Here is a 20891-nt window from a genome sequence, read left to right on the forward strand (position 1 = left end):
AATTGTATGGTTTCACTTATTGGTGGAACATAAGGGATAGCAAGGAGGACATTAGCAGAAGGAAGGGAAAAATGAAGTGGGGAGAAATCAGAGGGGGAGAGGAACCACGAGAGAATATGAACTCTAAGAAACAAACTGAGAGTTTTAGAGGGGAGGGGGATGGGGGGAAGGGTTAGCCCAGTGATGGGTATTAAGAAAGGCACATATTGCATGGAGCACTGGGTGTTATACACAAACAAACAATGAATCATGACATTACATCAAAAACTAATGATGTTCTGTACAGTGACTAACATAATATAAATAAATAAATAAACAATAAAGTTAAAAAATAAATTCAATGAGCTAACAACAATAACAAAAATGAAAGTGTCCCCTTTTCCTCTGGAAGGTAAACTTTAGAACTGATGAAATAGGAAAATCAAATAAATGACTACCTCCCGGCCCCCTCTAATAGCCATTGTAATTTCTCCCTCCAGATCTTTTATGAAAGCTGCCCATGAAACAGCTGGCTGATTTGAGTTTCCCATACCACCCATAGGCCCTATCTTATCTGTAGGAAAAATGGTGAGCAAATGAATAGTCGAATATTGAAATAGCTGAGGTCAAGGAAGAGGGTTAGAGAATGGAGATTTGGGGGAAGCCTCGAAGACAGGGGACCACTGAGAAAATGTCTATATATTCATGGAAGAAATTTCTATGTGAGGAAGAATTTGTTTTGATTGCAGCAAAATAAGAAATCCCTCCGTTATAGAGATCTGCTTCGCTGAGAAAATACTGCCTTAAACTCTCTTCAGGGCAGGATTGGGGAGGGAATGTGCAGAAGTGGTAGCCAAAGGAAAAAGAGATAAGGAGGAAGAATGTGGTAGATGAGAGGAAAAACAGAAATCTGGAGAGGGATCTTGAAGGAAAAAAATGTCATTTGGAGAATGTGCAGGATGAAATGCAGTATGATTCCTGAGGCGACCACAGCCCATAATCTCTAGGATTTTCAGTAGAGGCTGCCAAAGGTATTGAAATTGATGAAGAGGTGGATTCCTTATTATGATTGATGGCACTGGACGAGAGAACATCTGACTCTGGGTTACATCCAGAATATGGTAGCTAATCTCCGACACCACTAGAGAAAAGGACTCACACTATTCCAGGGGGTGGGGAGAATTAGATCTTTTGATTCCTCTGAAATTGACAACATTTAAACCTCTCACAGGCCTCATGCCTTAGTCTTGATAACATCGCTCTGTCTTCATCCTATATATATAGCTCCTATTAGATGACAAAACAAATATGCCAAGGCAAGATTTACCTTAGAAGCATTTTTGCACATCTGCTGATGTGTAACAGATGTAATACTTGATATATTTTTATGTTAATATCCCAATATATTTGGAATCCATATTAAGTTTATACCTATAGATCCTTGGACAATGTACGTAACTTCTCTGAGTCTTAATTTCTCTCTAAATGTTAAACTGAGATAACGATACCCACTTCATAGGCCCAGTGTAAAGATTAAAAGGAATATTCTTTGCGTGTAGGTATGTATATATAAAATGCATGTAAAACACACAGCATGGTACCTGAAATCTGGAAAGTGCACAAATTATAGGTGTTAGCTGCTGTGTTTATGTTGTAAATACCTTTTTGAGATCTTGATCTTGATCTGAAGTACAATTCCATAGAATGGAAATCGAGAGCTCTCATTATATTCCTGCCAGTCCCCAAGACTGGCTATTTCTTTTTTCTCTCTCTACCTCCTCATTCCTGGACACAAATTTGTTACCGGTCAGAATTAGCATGCGTGCAACACAGGATCCCTTCAAACTTCTCTAAGTACTTCTTCCCATCTTCACACACACACACACACACCAGCATTTATGTGTTTTTGATAAAAGTCTGTATTTGAGGGTCATGGGGCAGGGTCACCCTGCAGACCATGTAGCACTCCTCCCATCACACTAGTCCCATCCCCCCCCTCCCTTTTCCTATTTTCCTCCACCCTGGGAAGTGGCAAGAAAATCTAGTCCCTGCAGCAGTACACAGCAGTAAAGCCCATATTTATGCCCACTGGGTATAGCCTTTCATTAAGTGCTTTCCCCAACAAATCGAGTTGTTGTCCCCAATGGAATTCTGGTGACACATTCTCCTTTCTGATATGCTATCACTAATATAACATGGAACGTCCTGATGGTGTGTGTCACTAAGCCTGTAATAAGTTTACCAGGGCAGCTACTGAGTCTTTTCCTTCTTTGGGGTTCTTCAAAAGTAGATGTAGATTAATGTGTTTGTGCAGCAGAGAGACCGAGATGCTTGATTTCTCAGCTTGTCTCATAACATAAGATCTTGAATTTATAATAGGGGTTTTTGTAAATGATCTCGGAGAGAAGGAGCTGGATTCACCAAAGCTCCAAAAGCTTTAGAAACCTAATTAGCAGCAGAACAACCACCAGAAATCGGGTCTCCAGACCCCTAGTTATATGCTCTTCCCACTCCATACTACACTATACCCAATGCCCTCGCTCAACTAAATAAACCCTCTGTAGACCTCTGATTAGAGACCAGGAAGTGCCCTCCTTCCTGATCAAGGCTGACCTCAAAGTTCTAACTTTTATTTCTATTTTAGTTCTTAAAAAAAAAAAAAAAAAGACATGCTTTTCTTTTAAAATGATGCAGTGTTTGGAAACATCCTCAAGAAGGTTCTTTCCTTTTTTCAAAAATAAATCTCAAGGTCTGGTTTTGTTTGTTTGTTTGCTTGTTTTTGGTGAGGTTGTTCTTCAAAAGGACCCAATGCACTTGGGTCGTGCAGCCATCTGCCACTACATGCTCAAGTATTGTGGTTAAAAAACTCTGGCCACCCTGCCTTTGATATAGAAGAACCACATGGGGTTGAGTCATATGCTGTGGAGAGAACACAGCTAATTATGGGATATGCTGGGCCCGGAGAATATGTTAACTGCTACGTAATTACAACTGCAATCCAAGGGGACAGAGTCATGGAAATCCAGTTAATATAAAGAAGTCAACACAAAAATACTCAATTCTAAGATACAAACTACTGAAATATAGTTCCATTCTTGAACTTCTATTCATACGAACTTTCAAACTTAAGATCTGGTTTGTCACCAGGGATGTCCATGATCGTACAGCACTTTTTGCAGTTAAATAAAACATTGCTTTAACAATTCTGTGTTGTGATGGTTTGAAAGAAGATAAAAGTTCTGGAGACACAAGACCTTGGTTCTAGCTTTGGGTGTCCAACTAAAAAGGTAAAAGACTTGGTGTAAGTCGCTTCATTTGGGGAGGAGGCAGGTTGTGAGGAAGATTACTTGAAAGACCATCTGACATCATGGCTAATAGAAATAGTCCATTTCAAGGGAGTTGTTGAGCATCAAGTTCATGTCATGCAAGCATTTAGAATTCAAAGATGAATACAATATAACTTAATAGCTTATTTCACAAGGTTATGACACTTTTTCTGAAAGTTCTATAATTGAGAGAGCTCACAATAGTAATAGAAAGTTTACCCTTTGGGGATTTTCTTTATTTTTTGACAAAATTTCAACTCAAATTCTGATCAAGTAGTGATCAGAGTTTCTCATGATTAGTGGATTAAGAAGTTGAAATAAAACTTTCCCTGGCACTATTTCATGGCCACATTTGACTGAAACCAGAGAGAAAGCAGGGGCACCTAAAGAATCCTAGAACAATAGTTGTGTATTATACTGGTACATGTGTGTGCCTGTGTATATGTGTAAATATATCGTCCTGTCTCTTGGGGTAGCATGGTGTGACACAGTAGTGGTTCTTAACCTGGGATCTCGAATTACAATCATCTAGGTGGCCCACATCATGCAATACCATTTTCATTCAGTGAATCTGCACTGTACTCATTCTGATACTATACCAAGTTTATCTACAAAAGAAGTATAGGAAGGTTGTGGCCTTGAATTTTGAAAAGTCTCTCTGGTTTGTGTTTGTTAATTTCCATATGGAATTTGTTTTGTAGGATACTGGGAGAAGCCATGGTTGGACTCAGAGATTGATTCCCTACCATGCTGATTAATTGGCTGAAAGACTTTGGCAAGTAACAGTCTCTCTAAAATTCAGTTTTGTTTATCTGTAAAATGGAGATAATATCCAGCCTGAGGATTAATTGAGGATTAACTAGTTCTAGTTAATCTAATCTAGTATCTAGTTCTGTGAGAAGCACTTAGTGATAATTTGAGGAGTTATGATACAGGTAATACTCCTGAAATGGATCTACAGACAGGGTTGTAATGGAAGAAACCATATGATTTCTGAGGCACAGTCAACTCTTGGTAACCTATAATAATGAGAAAGGTTATTGTAGGAAGTAAGATCGTTAATGAATAATCTAAAAAATCTCATTCTCCAAAATTAAAATCTTTATTGTTTTTCACTATAAAACTTATATATGTTAATGATAAAATTTTTAAATTATATAAATATGCATAAGGTAGAATTATAATTTTATCTTTCCCAACTCCAAGATTCAGTGATTATTCTTGGTATGTTTTTAGGTATGTCTGTGTGTTTAATGAACAAATTATTATTTAGAAAAATGGATCATGTTATATATGTTGCCCAACAGATTGATTCAGCTCTGTTCAATAAATATCCCACACCTTTCATGCCATTATATATTACAATCTCTCATTGTTTTAACATGCTGCATAATATAATGCTATATAGATATATAAAAAGTATTTACCAAACTGCTTGAACATTTAAATTGCTTGCAATTTGTAAGAATCACAATGCTACAATATAGCAAAAACTGCAGTTTGGAGAATGCTGCCCATTTTCTTCAATCTTTTAAAAATATATTAAGGCATTGTTGGAAGGAAGGAAAGAAAAGTGAAGTTTATTAATTTATCTAATAATATGCTGTGTAGAATGTTAACATATTTGTGAGATTTTTTGTTGTTGCTGAATTTTACTGAACATTTTCCAGAATGAGAATTAATTGGATTGGGTGGTACTCTTGGGAGTCATATTTGTATAGCTTGAGATAAAAGCCTCAGAACCCAATAAAATTGGTCTTCATTGAAAATGTGATGAATCTAATCCAATGACTCCAGTCCCTGGTTTCCAGAATTCTTCTCGTATTTTGACGTCACATAGATATCACATTGTGAGCCACCTCTAGAGCCAGACAGCAAAGCTTCTCAAGTGAGATGCCCAGAACTTAACCAGGCAGACATCCCAGGATCTTAGCTTCATTTCATAGATAAAATGGGACAGACTTGGGACTTAACATTCATTAAGAGAGGGAACAGAAATATTTTCCTTCAGTGTTGACTTTGGGAATGTGTGGAGCAGCTCAAATATTTCAGAGGTACCAGCTCTTGATAACATTCTGGCAGACATCCGGTGTGAGTAGACACCCTTGCTTGGCAAGATTACTTTCTTTTCTCCAGGGAGTCTACATACACTATGTGGTTTCAATCAAAACTCCACTGAGATTCTTCAAATGGACATTTACTAAGCTGTTCTTAAAGTTAACCAAAAGAGTACCTGTCTAAGAACAGTCAGGAAATTTTGAAACAAAAACAAAACAAAACAATGAATCAAATCAAAATATAAAGTTATAGTCATTAAAACACCATGGTGACTCTGTCAGGAATAGACAAATAAATTGGAACAGAATATAAAAGTCTGGAAATGAACATCTATAAGAATTTATATGTGATAAAGGTGACACTTCAATTTGGAGGTAAAATTATGTGTTACTTAAAATATAGTTGGAAAAATTAGATTCTATTTGGAAAAAAATAAGCTAAATATTTCATTATATACACAAGAAAAAGACTTAACTATACAAAAGAAAGCTCTGAAAAGTATTAGAAAGAAACATCTAAAAAGACAATAAATTGTGACTTGAATTGCAAACATATAGCACTAGAAAAAACTAGAGGATATATAAATATCATATATATATATATATATATATATATATTTCCTCTATATACATAGGAAAGTCTTTCTAAGTAACACACAAAACTCAAAGGACATAAATACAAATATTGGTAGACTTTACTCCCTAAGCCTTTCAAGTTAGATACTTTGAAAGACATCATAAGTTTCTTTAGAAAACAAGGAACAGTGGGAAAAAATATTTTCAAAAAAAAAAAGGTCAATACTCATAATGTTAAAAGCTCTTACAAAGCTCTAAGAATAATGTAACAAGACCACTAGGGAAATACACAAAACATTTGAACAGATAGTTCAAAAACAGAAGAGGGAAAATCACCAAAAAAACATTAAAAGATAATCTGTGGTAACTGAGTAACTAAAAATAATTTTTTATAAAGATTTACTTATTTAGAGAGAAAGAGGGAGCACAAGCAGAAGGAGCAGAAGGAGAGGGAGAGACAATTTCATGCCGAGTCCATGCTGAGCGCAAAGCCCAACACGAGGCACAACCTCATGACCCTGAGATCATGACCTGAGTTGAAACCAAGAGTTGGATACTTCACAGACTGCACCACCCAGGCAAACCCTAGAAACAATTAAAACAACACCAAGAGGCCATTTTTCACCAATCAGATTTACAAAAATTAAAAAGATGATAGCTGATGTTGGCAAAAGAGCAAGGGCAAGAAAGGGAGACTTTCAAGCACCCTATGTAGGAGGACAACTGCTTCTTGCGATATAATTTTGTAATGTCCATCAAATTCAAATGCATTTATAGTTTTTCAGTTTCTCTCCCACACAGCTACTCACTGATGCTTAGATATTTGTGCCAGGGTGTTATTCCAGCATTCTTTCCACTGTTACCTGCATAGCACATACCAACGCCATAAAAACATGAAATGATTGAGGAGATGATTGGAAGGCTCATGAGGAAGAAACCTGGCTTGAGTAGACTCTCTACAACTCGGTTCACTAAAAGGGCTGGAGGAGATGCAACATGAAATGGAATGGTATTTTTTCCGATAATCCCTCCCGTTCAAGAAAGACCCAAACCCTGGGTTCAAAACATTCAGTTAGGCTTCTGTTTTGTACCCCAATTTGCATTTCTTTTTTGTCTAAAATCAAGGCAATCCTTTATTTTTCTTATCGTGACCATCGTAATTTTATTTTTTATTATTTTCAAGATTTTATTTAAATTCAAGTTAGTTCACATATAACACAGTATTAGTTTTAGGGATAGAACTTACTGAGTCATTCGTTGCATACAACTCCCAGGGCTCAATGCTTTAGAAAAATTAAGTGAATAAGGGGTTTTATGTCAGTGTCTTCTAGGACTGATGTCAGAAGTCAAACGCAAGCTGGCCATCTTTACTGAGAACACTTGTGGCAGTATACAAAGTTACATATTTGCTAAAGCTTAGGGATAAAACTATCATTAAAGAAACATTGTTCGTTTGGCCACGGTCTGACAGCCTCACCAAAAGAGGACTAGAATATTCCTTTCCCTGGTGTTTGTTAAAGGTTCATGCAGTTCCAACTTCTACAGCCATGTTTTTCTACCTAATTATACAGTGCAACCAGTGTTTGAAAGGCTCGTTCTGTTTTATTATAGTTGCCCACAGACAAAACAGAAGTATTTGTTTAAACTTACCTATTGAACACAAAAATCACTATTGCTTGATACCAATGTTGGATTTGAACATTAAAATGACGACAGTGGTGGCCATCTGGCTAAGCAGAGATTTTAGGACCAGAGACCGTCACCACATCACCCCTTCAAAAAAAAAGGAGGACTCAGTTTCTTGGACCACTGGGAAGACAACATTCCAGTTGTTCTAACCACACACCTGCTCCCAAACACAATTAACAGTCCTTTCCTGTAAAACCAAAAGGCCACTACTTCCCAGGATTCTCAGGATTCTCTTTCTAATGATTGGCCCTCCCACAGACCCTATTGGATCCCTACCATGGTACGTATGCTCTTAAGAGTTACTTGCAAAGGGGGACTCCACCTATTTATACTAGAAAGTACTGGGTAGTCAGGAACGTGATGGTTGAGCTTAGCATGTAGTGTTGGACTACTGAAGGCAATCCCAGCTCTGCCACTTAATTTGTGTGTCATTGAGCATATTACTGAACTTCCCTTAGCCTCAGTTTCCTTATCTGTAAAATGGGAATAATAAAAGTACTTGCATGTTTGCTGACAAGATCATTAAAAAAAAATCATTAAAAAATGTAAGTTGTCATTGTTGGCATTCTCATTATCTACCTGCACACCCCTGCTTTGGTCAGACTTACACAGCAAAACAGGTCACACCGACTCCCACAAGGCCAAGGCACTGCCTGGAGGTTTCCCAGGCTGAGGGCAAACATACCACGTCGGAGGACACTCGGCCAACAAGAAGGTCAACATGGTAAGTTCCACCCTGAGTCCCAGCCTTGCCTTTCCTTCCATCTTCCATTTCACCTTCTCAGGATCCAGATGGAAAGAAAATAAGTGCCAAGGCTCCATGTCACCGTGTTACCTTCCTTCTAAAACCAGGCCCTCAGCAGATCTAATTGTGCACACATGTGTCCTTTGCTAGATTGTGAACCTGAAGGAGGAGGAACCATTTCCTTTCTCTTTGTATTTCTCCTGGTAATTTGCCTTGTACTGTGTCTAGAGGAGAAAGAGACCAAGGGAGGGAGATTTGTAAATAAGACAACTGGACCAGCCTAAGGTAAAGGGGGATTTGCTTTGTTTCCCAATCCCTTCATTCCCAACTGTGAAAGATGTTCTTTGGGGCATCTGGGTGGCTCAGTGGGTTAATGCCTCTGCCTTCAGCTCAGGTCATGATCCCAGGGTCCTGGGATGGAGCCCTGCATCGGGCTTTCTGCTCTGCAGGGAGCCTGCTTCCTCTTCTCTCTTTCTCTGCCTGCCTCTCTGCCTACTCGTGATCTGTCAAATAAATAAAATATCAAAAAAAAAAAAAAAGATATTCTTCCCCTTGGTTCCTCAATGCCTTTCAGCATGCCTTAGCTCATCTCCACCATGCTTTGGACACTTTCCCCTATCTTTCTATCAGAACTCTCTCTCTCTCTGCCAAATGGCAATCAAGTATGAATGCATTAATAGTCTAAAACAAGGTACTAAAAAGTAGATATAATAGAAAACTAAAATCCTGGGTGCCTGGGTGGCTCTGTCGTTAAGCGTCTGCCTTCAGCTCAGGTCATGATCCCAGGGTCCTGGGGTGGAGCTCCGCATTGGGCCCCTTCTCCCACTCATTCTCTCAATCTCTCTCTCTCTTTCTCTCTCTCTCAAATAATAAATAAATAAAACCTTAAAAAACAAAACAAAACAAAAAAACCCAAACAAACAAAAAAGAAAACTAAAATCCTTAATTCAGGGCAAGCTCTTCTCCACAAAGAATCTAATATGGGTCACTATAATGGCGCACCGTCAAGTTCTGTATCAGGCGAGTGAGAGGAAGATAGCCATGTCATTTTCCTCTTTCATTTCTTTCTCTAATTCCTTCTTGGACTGGCTCTGAGAGAAATGGAGGATCTGAATAAGTCTGCCCCCACCCCCCCACACACCGCTGCTATACAATTCCATCATCTCTCCAGAGCCAGCTTTGAGAGAATAAAGTTCATATAGAAGGGACTGTGAACGTAGCGTCGGCACTGTGTTCAGAACTCTGTCAGAGAACCCACAGAGAGCGGAAGAACCATGGAGCTGGAGGCCAGCAGCACATTGTTCTGAATACAATCAAGTGCTTGACTTCCTTGCCTGACCACACGCAAGCCCTACGGACAGCCAATGAGTAAACACGACCAAAGGCTGGTACTTTCCCTCCCAGTTGAAACCTCCAGCTAAATGAATCATAGCAGTTCTATGAGAAAGTGAGGGGAAAACCCACCAATTACTAGCCAAGAAACTTTAACTGAGGAAGTAGCTGGAGGAAAGAAAGCCTAGCAAATCATTGCTTTTCAGATGGCACTCCCTTTGTGCTTCAGATGGCCCAAGTTCCTTGGGTTGGAGTATGGCTTTCTCTGCATTGCCTGACTCTGTTCAGTTGGAGTATAAACTGAGGGCAAAATCTCACAGGCCATGGTGGTCACAGTGGGTTTGGTGAGCCAGAGAGTCTGGGTTTGAGTGTCTGTCTGCCATTTATACCTTAATCAATTTGCACTAGTTATTCCATTTCTCTGGGCTTCATTTTCACTTTTGTAAAAGGAGGACAACATGGGCGCCTGGGTGGTTCAGTGGGTTAAGCCGCTGCCTTCGGCTCAGGTCATGATCTCAGGGTCCTGGGATCGAGTCCCTCGTCGGGCTCTCTGCTCCGCAGGGAGCCTGCTTCCCTCTCTCTCTCTGCCTGCCTCTCTGTCTACTTGTAATCTCTCTCTGTCAAATAAATAAATAAAATCTTTAAAAAAAAAAAGAAAAGAAAAAAGGAGGACAACATGACAATCGACCTCAAGAAATTATTGTTGGTATTCCCTGTGTTCAACTGCCATGCCCTCGCCCGGGCAGAATCATTGACGATTGATAATTACCAGTTCTTACTGCCGACCATTGCTGTCCTCCAAGTGCAGTGCCCAATGCACTGAAAATTTTCAAGACAAACGTGATTCAACAGATAAATCCCCAATGTTGCCCCATGGAATTGCTACTTTAGTGAATAAATTAAATTGTCCAGAACAACTGTATCATCATATTCTCTCATGTCTGCTTACCTTATCAAACGATTCTTTTTATTTAGTAGCAGTATATGAAATTTAGTAGCAGTATATTCTTATTTATTTAGTAGCAGCTTGTGAAATTTTGTAGCATCTCTTAGATATAATGGGAATATATATATATGTATGTATATGCGCATATATATATTTTTTTTTCAAGAGAGTGATTTCTTTATTCAATAACAAACAATTCTGAAACGGATAGCTTTCCAGACACTGTGAAAACGCTAAGAAAGTGACACAAAGATAAAATGCCTAAATCGCTGTAACTGATGATAACAGCTCAGATCTATTATCCACCTCGTAACAAGCATTGTATTCGGCTCTTTGCATATATTAGCTCATTGTGTGCTGACAAAAATTGGCAGGGTGATTATTATGTCCATTTTAGAGAAGGAAACTTAAGATTCCAACAGACTCAACTTTGCTTAACATCTTACAGCTAAAATTTTCCAGGTTTTACAGCTAAAACCTCCTCTGTGTTTCTAAAGCCCGTTCATTTTCTACTATCCCTCTTTTACCATCTCACTGCGATGTCAGGCAGAATGAAATAAGCACTCTGTTGGAGGCATGAGTAAATCACTCTGGAACCCTGGAGCTCTGGGGGGGTGGAGAAAAATGAACTTGAATGGTGGAGGATAAGGGCACTTATAAAGAACTATATAAGGTAAGCGGAATAACAGAGGATAGAGAAGAGGAAGAAGGGGCGCCAGGAAATGAAAACATATCAGCCAAAGCCCAGCAGTATCCATTTGCACGGGGGGCAGGGGGTGGGGGGAGTAGCCTCTGTGTCAGGATATAGAAAATTAGCTGCAAGTCAGGGTGGATTGCATGTAGGTGGGGATAGAATTTCCAGAGTGTTGCAAAAGATTGTTCTTAAAGGACAGATAATCTCCCTGCATAGTCACACACCTTGCTGCATAGGTGATGGAAAGATAAACTCGAGCCCTACCTTAGATTTGGAGAACCACTACAACTTCTGTTTGAGCAAGTCTGACCTAATGATGTTTGTACATAATGCATGGACACACCATGCCCACGCCCACGCCCACACCCACGATGAACAGCCAATGCCTAAATAATCCTACCTTGATCATTCATTCTATTCATTTCCTGCCATAAGGTGAAATATCCAGAGATTCTTCTCAGTTCCACAAATAATCAATGACCAATACACATGATGAAATCAATTTGTAGCAAGAACTAGGAGAAAGAGAGAGAGTGCTTGCCTTCCAAGTGGCTCAAAAGCAGGTGTTTTAAGAGGAATATGGGGGTTGGAGAACAACAGGCCTCAGCATCCATAGACAGAATGTGGGGGCGGGGAGGAAACCTGTGGCCCTTTAAGCTGGTCAATTTCCCCCAACTTTCTAGACCAAAGTTTAGGGAGACCTGGACGTGCACCAGAACCCAACCCTGCTGTTGCTCTGGACTGGTCCACTACTTCGTCATTTAGCTGTTCCGAAAGCAGCAACGGCTTCCTCTAGAATACATTCCCTTTGCCTCTACAGGGAAGGCTTTTTTTGGCCACAGTGAAAGGAAAGTGGGAAGATAAAACAAACTTTAATTCATCTGTTCTTACTCATAGGGCTTCCCATCAAGGATGGGTTTTATCCTTATTTAGAATCAATACTAAGTAAAGAAAGTATAAATATACCAATTGAAAACCTCTTTCTGTGGATGCCTTAGCAGCCACAGTTAAATTGCCTGAGGGTTAGAGACACCATGCATTTTCCCTAGCCCTTACTCTGTAACCATTGAGCGTTAAACTCAATCATCTCCTGGGATCCTTGATATAACAGCATCTAGGATCTGTTCATAGGGCTTTCTAAAAATTTGTTTTTTGGCCTTTAAAAAAAAAAAAAAAGAATAGCTCTCAGGAAAAGTGGGGGATTTGGGGGTAGGGAAGGAAAAAATGAAACAAGGTGGGTTCAGGGGAGGGAGACAAACTGTAAGAGACTCTTAATCTCACAAAACAAAGTGAGGGTTACTGGGGGAAGGGGGTAGGGAGAGGGTGGTTGGTTATGGACACTGGGGAGGGTATGTGCTATGGTGAGTGCTGGGAAGTGTGTAAGCCTGACAATTCACAGACCTATACCCCGAGGGCTAATAATACATTATATGTTAATAATAATTTTAAAAAAATGTATAAACAAGCAAATAAAAAAAATTAAAAGAAAATAAAAATAAATAAAAAATAAATAAAAATTAGCTCTTGGATAGACTTAGATACATCCCTAGTAGGCCAATGAAGTTTTTGAACCCAAATTGCTTATGTTGAATATTTTTCCGCAAGAGATAAAATCAACTATATTTCAGTTGCGTGTTACTATGTCTGACAAGAGTTAAGAAGATCTAGGTAAAAGTGAAGCATTTCCCTTGGGCATTTCCTACGGATCAGCCCTATGTCAAGGGAATCAAACCCCAAGGTGAACGTAGGGTCCACAGGAAGCAGCCTAGACCAAATCGGATGACCTTAATCACCCCCACTGCCCCTCACACTAACCAGCGCTATAATCCAAGGGAAAGCCAAGTTCCAAAGAACATTTAGATTCTTCATCTGTAAAGTAGGAGACCTGAACACATGTGTACTGTACAGGACCTTTCTAGCACTAATCTATTTCATTTCCTTGCGCTGCCCTGGGCAAACACAAAATAAGCCACAAGGTAAGGGCTCAGAGCTGAGTACTTGAGAAAATAAAAGGAAAATGAATGCTTTCTGGGAATGCATCTAAAGGGTTTACAGCTCGGTCCCTTCCCTGGTTAAGGGAACCTGAAATCTCTGCAACACTGAATCTCAAGTAGACCCACTCTGTTGAGGACAGTAGAGGTAGATTTATTTTCATAGAAGGTGAAATCAAAACAGCCCTGAGCGGTCAGCCTAGGTCTTAGGCTACTCTGTTTAATTTTCCACTACATTATGCAGCCTAGATTTTCTCCTTCGGACCTAAAAGAAAGGAGAACATGAAATGACAGGCAGATGATTTGGGAAAGGTTAAACCACCATTTCTAACCTTTCTAAAAAGTAGCTCCAGAAGACATTGCATATAAAAGTGTTCTCAAGGTGTAAAACGTGGGGTACCAGAAAATTTCTCTCTCTCTTGGAGCTTCAAAATTAGCATTAAAAAACTTGGAAAGATCCTATTGTAGAGGAACCTGTATAATTTTTTCTTTAACTAGCATTTCCTAACTTATTGGCCACTTGAGACACACTTTACACAAACCACCAATTATCACTGTATCTGATTTGTCGATATATAGAAATGATCACTTACACAGATGTGAGGCAAGGTCATTTTACCTACACTGTCAAGTGACCATCTCTCTCATCTTACCATGCGTCCATTTGTACTCCTATTGCTAATTACCTTCATTTAGCCCAGACTTGGTTTTTAATACAGTATTTGACAGCTTGGTCTCAGTTGTTCCTTCCTTGTGGCCTCTGACATCACAACTCTGAATCCACACAATTACCTGGCTAATGCTTGCAGGTCATGGATACTCAAATACTTGTGATGATTCTGTAACTAATCTCTACAACATTTTGGAGTCATTTTAATCATTCAAATGTGAATTTCTACGTTAATCACATGTACACGGCACAACTGACGTCTATAGCCCATTGGTTTTGTGGGATGCTATACAACGATGCACACCCAAAACCTTCATGTGTCAGTGAGAAGTGTGTAGCAAATCTAATCTTTGCTTAAATATAAACTCAGAGTAAAAAGAAGCCACAAGAATCCTCCCTCAAAGTCAGTACACACAAATCAGGGTCAGCAGTTAAAGGTACATGGTCATCTGCCCAGTGACCTATCCTTCCCTTCAGGAGCTGGGTGAGTTCCAGATAAGCCCTGGTGGGAAGGATGGATGGTGAAGAGGAATGAGTCCAGACCAGAGTGACCAGAGGGGCCATGTGGCCTGGAGTGGCTCCAGGCAGCCCCGCCCAGCTCCAGCTGGAGCCCCAAAAGCTAAGGTCACAGCCAGTAACAAGTAGCCAATACAAATGGGCACAGATAACCAGACTTAGCCATATGCACATGTTGATCAGCATGAACAAAAACAAATTATTTAAAATGAAATACGTTGAGTGAATGAATGTATTGGTGGACAAAGTGGCATCCTTGTGCACAGTTATAGGAACGTAAAATGGTACAGCCACCATGGAAAACAGTATGGTGGTTCCTCAAAAAATTACAAATAGAGCTACTACATGATCCCTCAATATCACTTCTGGGTATGTATGCCAAAGACCCGCAATCAGGATCTCAAACAGGTATTAGCACAGCTATATTCACTGCTACATATTTACGAAAACCAGGATTGGGAAACGATCTAAAGGTCCCTTGAAAGATGGATGGATAAGGAAAATACAGTTTTTGTACACAATGGACTATCATTCATCCTTCAAAAATGAAATTCTGTAGTATGTGACAGCATGGATGAACCTTGAAGACACTACGTGAAGCAAAATAGCTAGTCACAAAAAGATAACTACTGAAAGGTTCCATTGATGGGAAATACTGAAAGAGTCAAATTCAAAGAATGTAAGTATGGTCTGGTGGTTACCAAGGACTGGAAGGGGGAGAGAAACAGGGATTTCCTCATCAGGAGGGTATGACGTTTTAGTTAAGTGAAATGAGTAAGTTCTAGATATGTGCAGTACCACATTACTACAACAACCTACAATCTGTGGTACTATACTCTATACTTACAATTTTGTTAGGAGGGTAGATCTCATGTTGAGTGTTCTTACTATGATAAAGTTAAAAGTTAAAATAAAAGGTAACAAATAACATGGAGGACATAGGGAGTGGAGAGGAGAAGGGAGTTGAGGGAAATTGGAAGGGGAGGTGAACCATCAGAGACTATGGACTCTGAAAAACAATCTGAGGGGTCTGAAGCGGTGGGGGGTGGGAGGTTGGGGGAACCAGGTGGTGGGTATTAGGGAGGGCACGGATTGAATGGAGCACTGGGTGCGGTGCATAAACAATGAATTCTGTTATACTGAAAAGAAATTAAAAAATAATAAAAATAAAAAATGAAAGAGAGGTCCTCGGGATGTCGTAGGCAGTCAACACATCACATTATTATTCTCACAGTCAGTGGGCTCCAACTAAGAGGGTTTAGCTTAGTGAATAAGGAGGGGTTATACTGGAATCAGATATACTGTGTTCATCCTCCTGATTCCTCAATTTTTATCATCTGTTGGATTAAAATTAAATAGAATGATACAGAGCATTTGGCACAAAGACTGTTCCTAGCATACAGTAAGTATACTTTAAACATTTTTAAAAATGTGTGAAGACCTTATCCTTTTGTCATTATTAGTTGGTCTTTGCTTGAAGCTTACAACTTCCAGATACCTCAACACATTTCCCTTGACCTACTCACTTTTCCCTTTTCTTGCCTTTTCTTTTCCTGCTCATTTGTCTTTGATTGGATAAGGGCACATGTGAACCCATGATACTGAGGTATCCCTCAGGCTACTGTCCAAGTCACCTTGGCTCCTTTTTCCTAACCAGAAATTATTGACAACAAAAATCACCCAGAAATCAAAAGTCATTCAGCTACTAATTTGAAAAAAACAAATATAACACTTGAGACTTTTTTAATAGCTCCATAATGATATATATGCAAGCAAACATCTCTCTAATAGACACAAGAAATTTTAAGTAGCCTTTTAAAATTAAATATAAAATATATACAGAATAATACAGAAATTATAAGTATCCGGTTTGATACTTTTTCACAAAGAGGACACACCCATATAGCCAGCACCCCGACCAAGAAACAGAACATTTCAAACAGCCCAGAGCACTCCATCACCCCTCCTTTTGGTAGCTAGCCCTGTGAAGGTCACACTTTCCAGAGTTCTAACATCATAAACTGGTGTGTCTGTTTGCTGACTTTATTGAAACGAGGTGACTCAATCCCTAGTCTCTTGTGTCTGGTTTCTTCCGCCCAACATATGGCTGCAAGGTTCATCCATGGTATTGTATGTAGTACTAACCCATCACATTTTCACTGATTCTGACAGCCCTCCCCAGCAGACTTCAATCAGCTTTCTGTCTCAAACCCAGCACACTTCTGAGAGCTCAGAACCCAGAGCTATGTATGGATTAAAGGCAAGACCAACAATTTGCTTAACTTGTAAACAGCTCCAGTTTTCCTTTCTCATACGGCTTCCCTTTGGCAATAGCCTGACACTGGCCATAAAAACGGGCTTTCAAATTAAGTATTTCTTGCCTCCATTTATGGGTTCCCACTGGTCATCATCGACCTCGCTGGGCCAGTTCCCTTATTTTGCCCGCTCTTCCCAAAGGTATGAACTTTAGAGTCTAAAGTGTAGTATTTTCCTTCCATACTTCTACGGAAAAAAGCTACATGGGTAGAGGAGGTTGGCTCATTTTCAACCGCCGTCTAGCTGGGTCTTCACACTCGAGATTCACAAATTTATTTGAAGTGCCTCAGCACCACACAATTATATGTAAGAAAAAAAAATTTGTTCCCACACATACAAAAAAGTTATTTGGGGTTGATTTGAGCCAACACTTTTTTCTACCACCACAGTGAGTGAAGATAAATGAGATTCGACTATAATGAACTAAAATGAGGGCAAAGAGTACATCAAAACAAGTGGATGCCGAGACACTGCGTGTGTGGTTAACTCAGGCATGGAAAGAGCCCTAGAGTATGGAAGACAGACGGATATGCTAAAAATGGACGAAACGAAGGACACCAAGCAATACGGTTGCTCCGCAATGTCATTCCTGCCCATCCCAAAGGGGCATAAATAGAAATATTCTGGAATTTAGCCCCACTGATATTTAAGCCCAATTTCCAGCAAGGTCAAGGCTAATAGCAAGGTATTTGTTTTACTAACTTAAGTTGCAGCGCCTTGGGCGGATCCCGCACCTTCTTTTGTATCTCACTCAGCGCCAAGAATACTGTTAGCCATCAACAAAACCATAATAGACTGAGAGTCTTCTCCAAAGGCCAATGAAAACATACACACTGAGCTAATAGAGACATTTACAGGCAGAGAAGTCCAGCTTCCTTTCTGAAAATGCCACCAAGGCAGCCTAGCTAATTAGGTCTTAGTAAGTGACACCAACTGACCAGAATGGCCCACCTGCCTGGAGCTTTGTATGAGCACCAAGCTTGTTTTCTATTTGTTTGGCTTTTGTTTTTGTTCTCCGAGCTATAAATGAAAAGGGCTATTTCTGAAATCTCAAGGGCTCTCTCTGAGATCTGGTCTGTGAGCTCACCGTCATTTCAGGAAAATGGGAATGCAATACTTAGGACTGCAAAGAATAAATGTATTTATCTCGGGCTGTTTGTTCTTTCCTCTCCCACTTCTGTTATCTTCTCTTAGAAGAAACAGAGGAAAATGATTATGTCCAAGGGCACCCAGAAATGCAGTGACAATTCCAGGAATGAAACTCAGATAGATGTTTCTTGCAACCTTGTCTCTGATCCAGCCTGGGGGTAAGCATAATTTTCCCAGTATTTCTCCATACAAATGTCCTTGGGAAGGTCTCACTCAACCCTGTCTTTGTATCTGAAAATAAGGTAAATTGATGGAGATAGGGATTAGGGACAGGAGACATTAGAGTAACACAGACTCAAAGACTAGCAAGTCTCTCTATACATAAGAATGGTGTTGACTTCAACCAAAGTACTTTAAACTGAGAAAGACCACATGGGCTGAATATCAATCCCTGGAAAATTCAATGAGTATTAATGGAGCTTCTATCACAAGTATTCAGAACACAAGTGTTTCTGTGTCCCTCATATTTTCGTCCTCCAAAATACTAGCTGAAAATGATACCATGGCAAAGCAAGGTTTTTATCCACCGCCCAAAAATAATTAATTAATTAATTAATTAATTTTTGAAGGCACCAAAACATATCAGGCAAAGCGTACTAGAAAACTATCATGCACAACAATAGAGCAGAGGGAACGGACCACGGACACAGAGACATCTGACTGCCAATCCCATTCATTTGTTATTAGCTCTGCAGGGTCCTAAACCTCTCTCAGCTTAATCTCCTCATCTGTAGAGCTGGGACCAACAGAGTTACTCAGAGCTCTTTCAATTGTAAGAATCAAAAATTCAACCCAAGCATTCTTAAGCAAAAAAAGAAAATACATGTAAAAATAAAATAAATGTATTGACTATGGAATTGAAAAATCTAGGAGTCTTTAGCTTCTGGCACACCTGGATTCAGGTATTCCATACTGTCAGGAAGGGATCTCTCCCATCTGCCTTCTTTCTTCTGAAATGGTTTAATTTTCAGGTATACTTTCTCATCACGATGGCCCTGAGAACTTAAGATAATATTCTCACAGCCCAAGGCCAAGGCAATGAAGACTTCTCTGGTACTGAGCCTCATTTACTCTCATTCAGGTATAGGTGCACACTGTCGTTAACACTGGCAGAAATCCCAAGATAATATTAGAGTGCTACTACCTGGATAAAGGTAACTGGCTTCTGGAGAGGCCAAAACAATGTCCCATTCAATGTATTTCATTTCATTATCCCAGGACCACTAATTTCTGTTAAGATAATAGTACCTTAATTTTTATTACTGGGCAAGTCTTCGACATGCAGGAAATACTGGCTGGTATTAACACCACTTAGAAAACATAATACAATTAGGACTGGCATCTCCATGATCTACAGAATATTCTGCCAAAGCTAGGGTAACCTGTAAGGTGAGATTTCACCTAGACTAAAAGGGACAGAGGATTTAGCCAAGCAGAGAAAAACAGGGCATTCTAAGGGAAGTAATAGAGCAAGTTAATGATGATTTTCATAGAAGAAAGTATTGTGGGTAAGATGCACGTTCTAGCAAGGGGACAATGGCATATCATGAAGTCGATTTGTAAATATTAGAAGGAAGAGTTTGCATACTTACAGCAAAAATAACATCCATAAAATTAAGTTTTTTAAATGTCATTAGCAAGGAAAGATTTTTTTCAGTGTACTCATTCAGTGTACTTGCTGACAAGATACTCCTTAAGCTGGTCTGCTTTCGATGAGGTGGCCGGCGTATAAACACAAATTAGACAAATGAAGTTCAGACCTCTTCATTAGAGGACACAATTAGCTCCTTCCAGTAAAGATGAAGATTTATTGGTTTAAACATGTTAATAAAGCCTGGCTGCGACTGAGAAACAAAAAGTAGTTTAGAATGAGAAAACTGCATTAATATACATGATGTGGGTTCTAACCGGGGCCAAAATGAAAACTATTTCCTGGATTTCAGATAGAGGTCTGTCCAACAACAATCTTATTTTGAGCATTTTAAAGGTAGACTTCAAATAAATAGTGAAAAGCAAGACAGACACATTTAACCAAATGTGAAAAAAGAGGTTGTTGTTGTTTTTTTAAAAAACACATCGGGAGTGCCAACCATAAATAATTTTTGCAAGCGATACTAAGCCAGACTACCATCTTTCCGGTAATGCACCTACATCAGGCACCAAGAATATTTATTTCTGGCTATGATGAATTCAGATGAGTTATCCCATTCTCCAAAAGATATCTACAGAAGACGCTCCTGGCTGCCAAAAGCAGTATTCTCTCAAAATAGAAATCCCTCCTCAGTTTGACTTAGCGAGCCTGTTATGATCATCTCAGGGAATTTACCAGTCTGGGGAGATTCATTTCATGGAACTGAAGTGTTTCCAAGGTTTGAAGATACTCCATGTTTCGGGAAATGAGCATGTGATATATTTCACATGTTGTCTTCATAGAAGAAGCATGATTCTTTCTATAGGGTGCTGTGAGTCGGTGATTAAAAGCTGAAGTGTGCTCACAACAAAGAAGTAAAAACAAAGCATTAAAATAAGTGAACATGATAAATGAATATATTGAGAAAAGGAAGACATCTTAAGGCCATAACAGGAAAACACTAGGTCCCAAAACAAAAACATCAGTGACTCATCCAATTCTCATTAGTATAAAGTTGCTCCTAAATATGAACATATGGTGGGCTGTCTACACCAAGTGATCTTTGGATGGTCACGACACCAAGCATCTCTACGGCTTTGGGTCCTGACACTTTGTGTTTGTGGTCGAAAGGGACCCTTCCTCAACTCCTCCCCCAATCAAGAACTCTGAAGCCAGAACAGAATTAATGATGTGACTAAACAGAGAATTGTGATGACAAGATGTGATGACAAGGTGACAACAAGAGGGTACAGAGCTGTCTGGATGTCTGATTAG

Source organism: Neovison vison, chromosome 4 (genome assembly GCF_020171115.1).
Source record: "Neovison vison isolate M4711 chromosome 4, ASM_NN_V1, whole genome shotgun sequence".
Lineage (NCBI taxonomy): Eukaryota > Metazoa > Chordata > Mammalia > Carnivora > Mustelidae > Neogale > Neogale vison.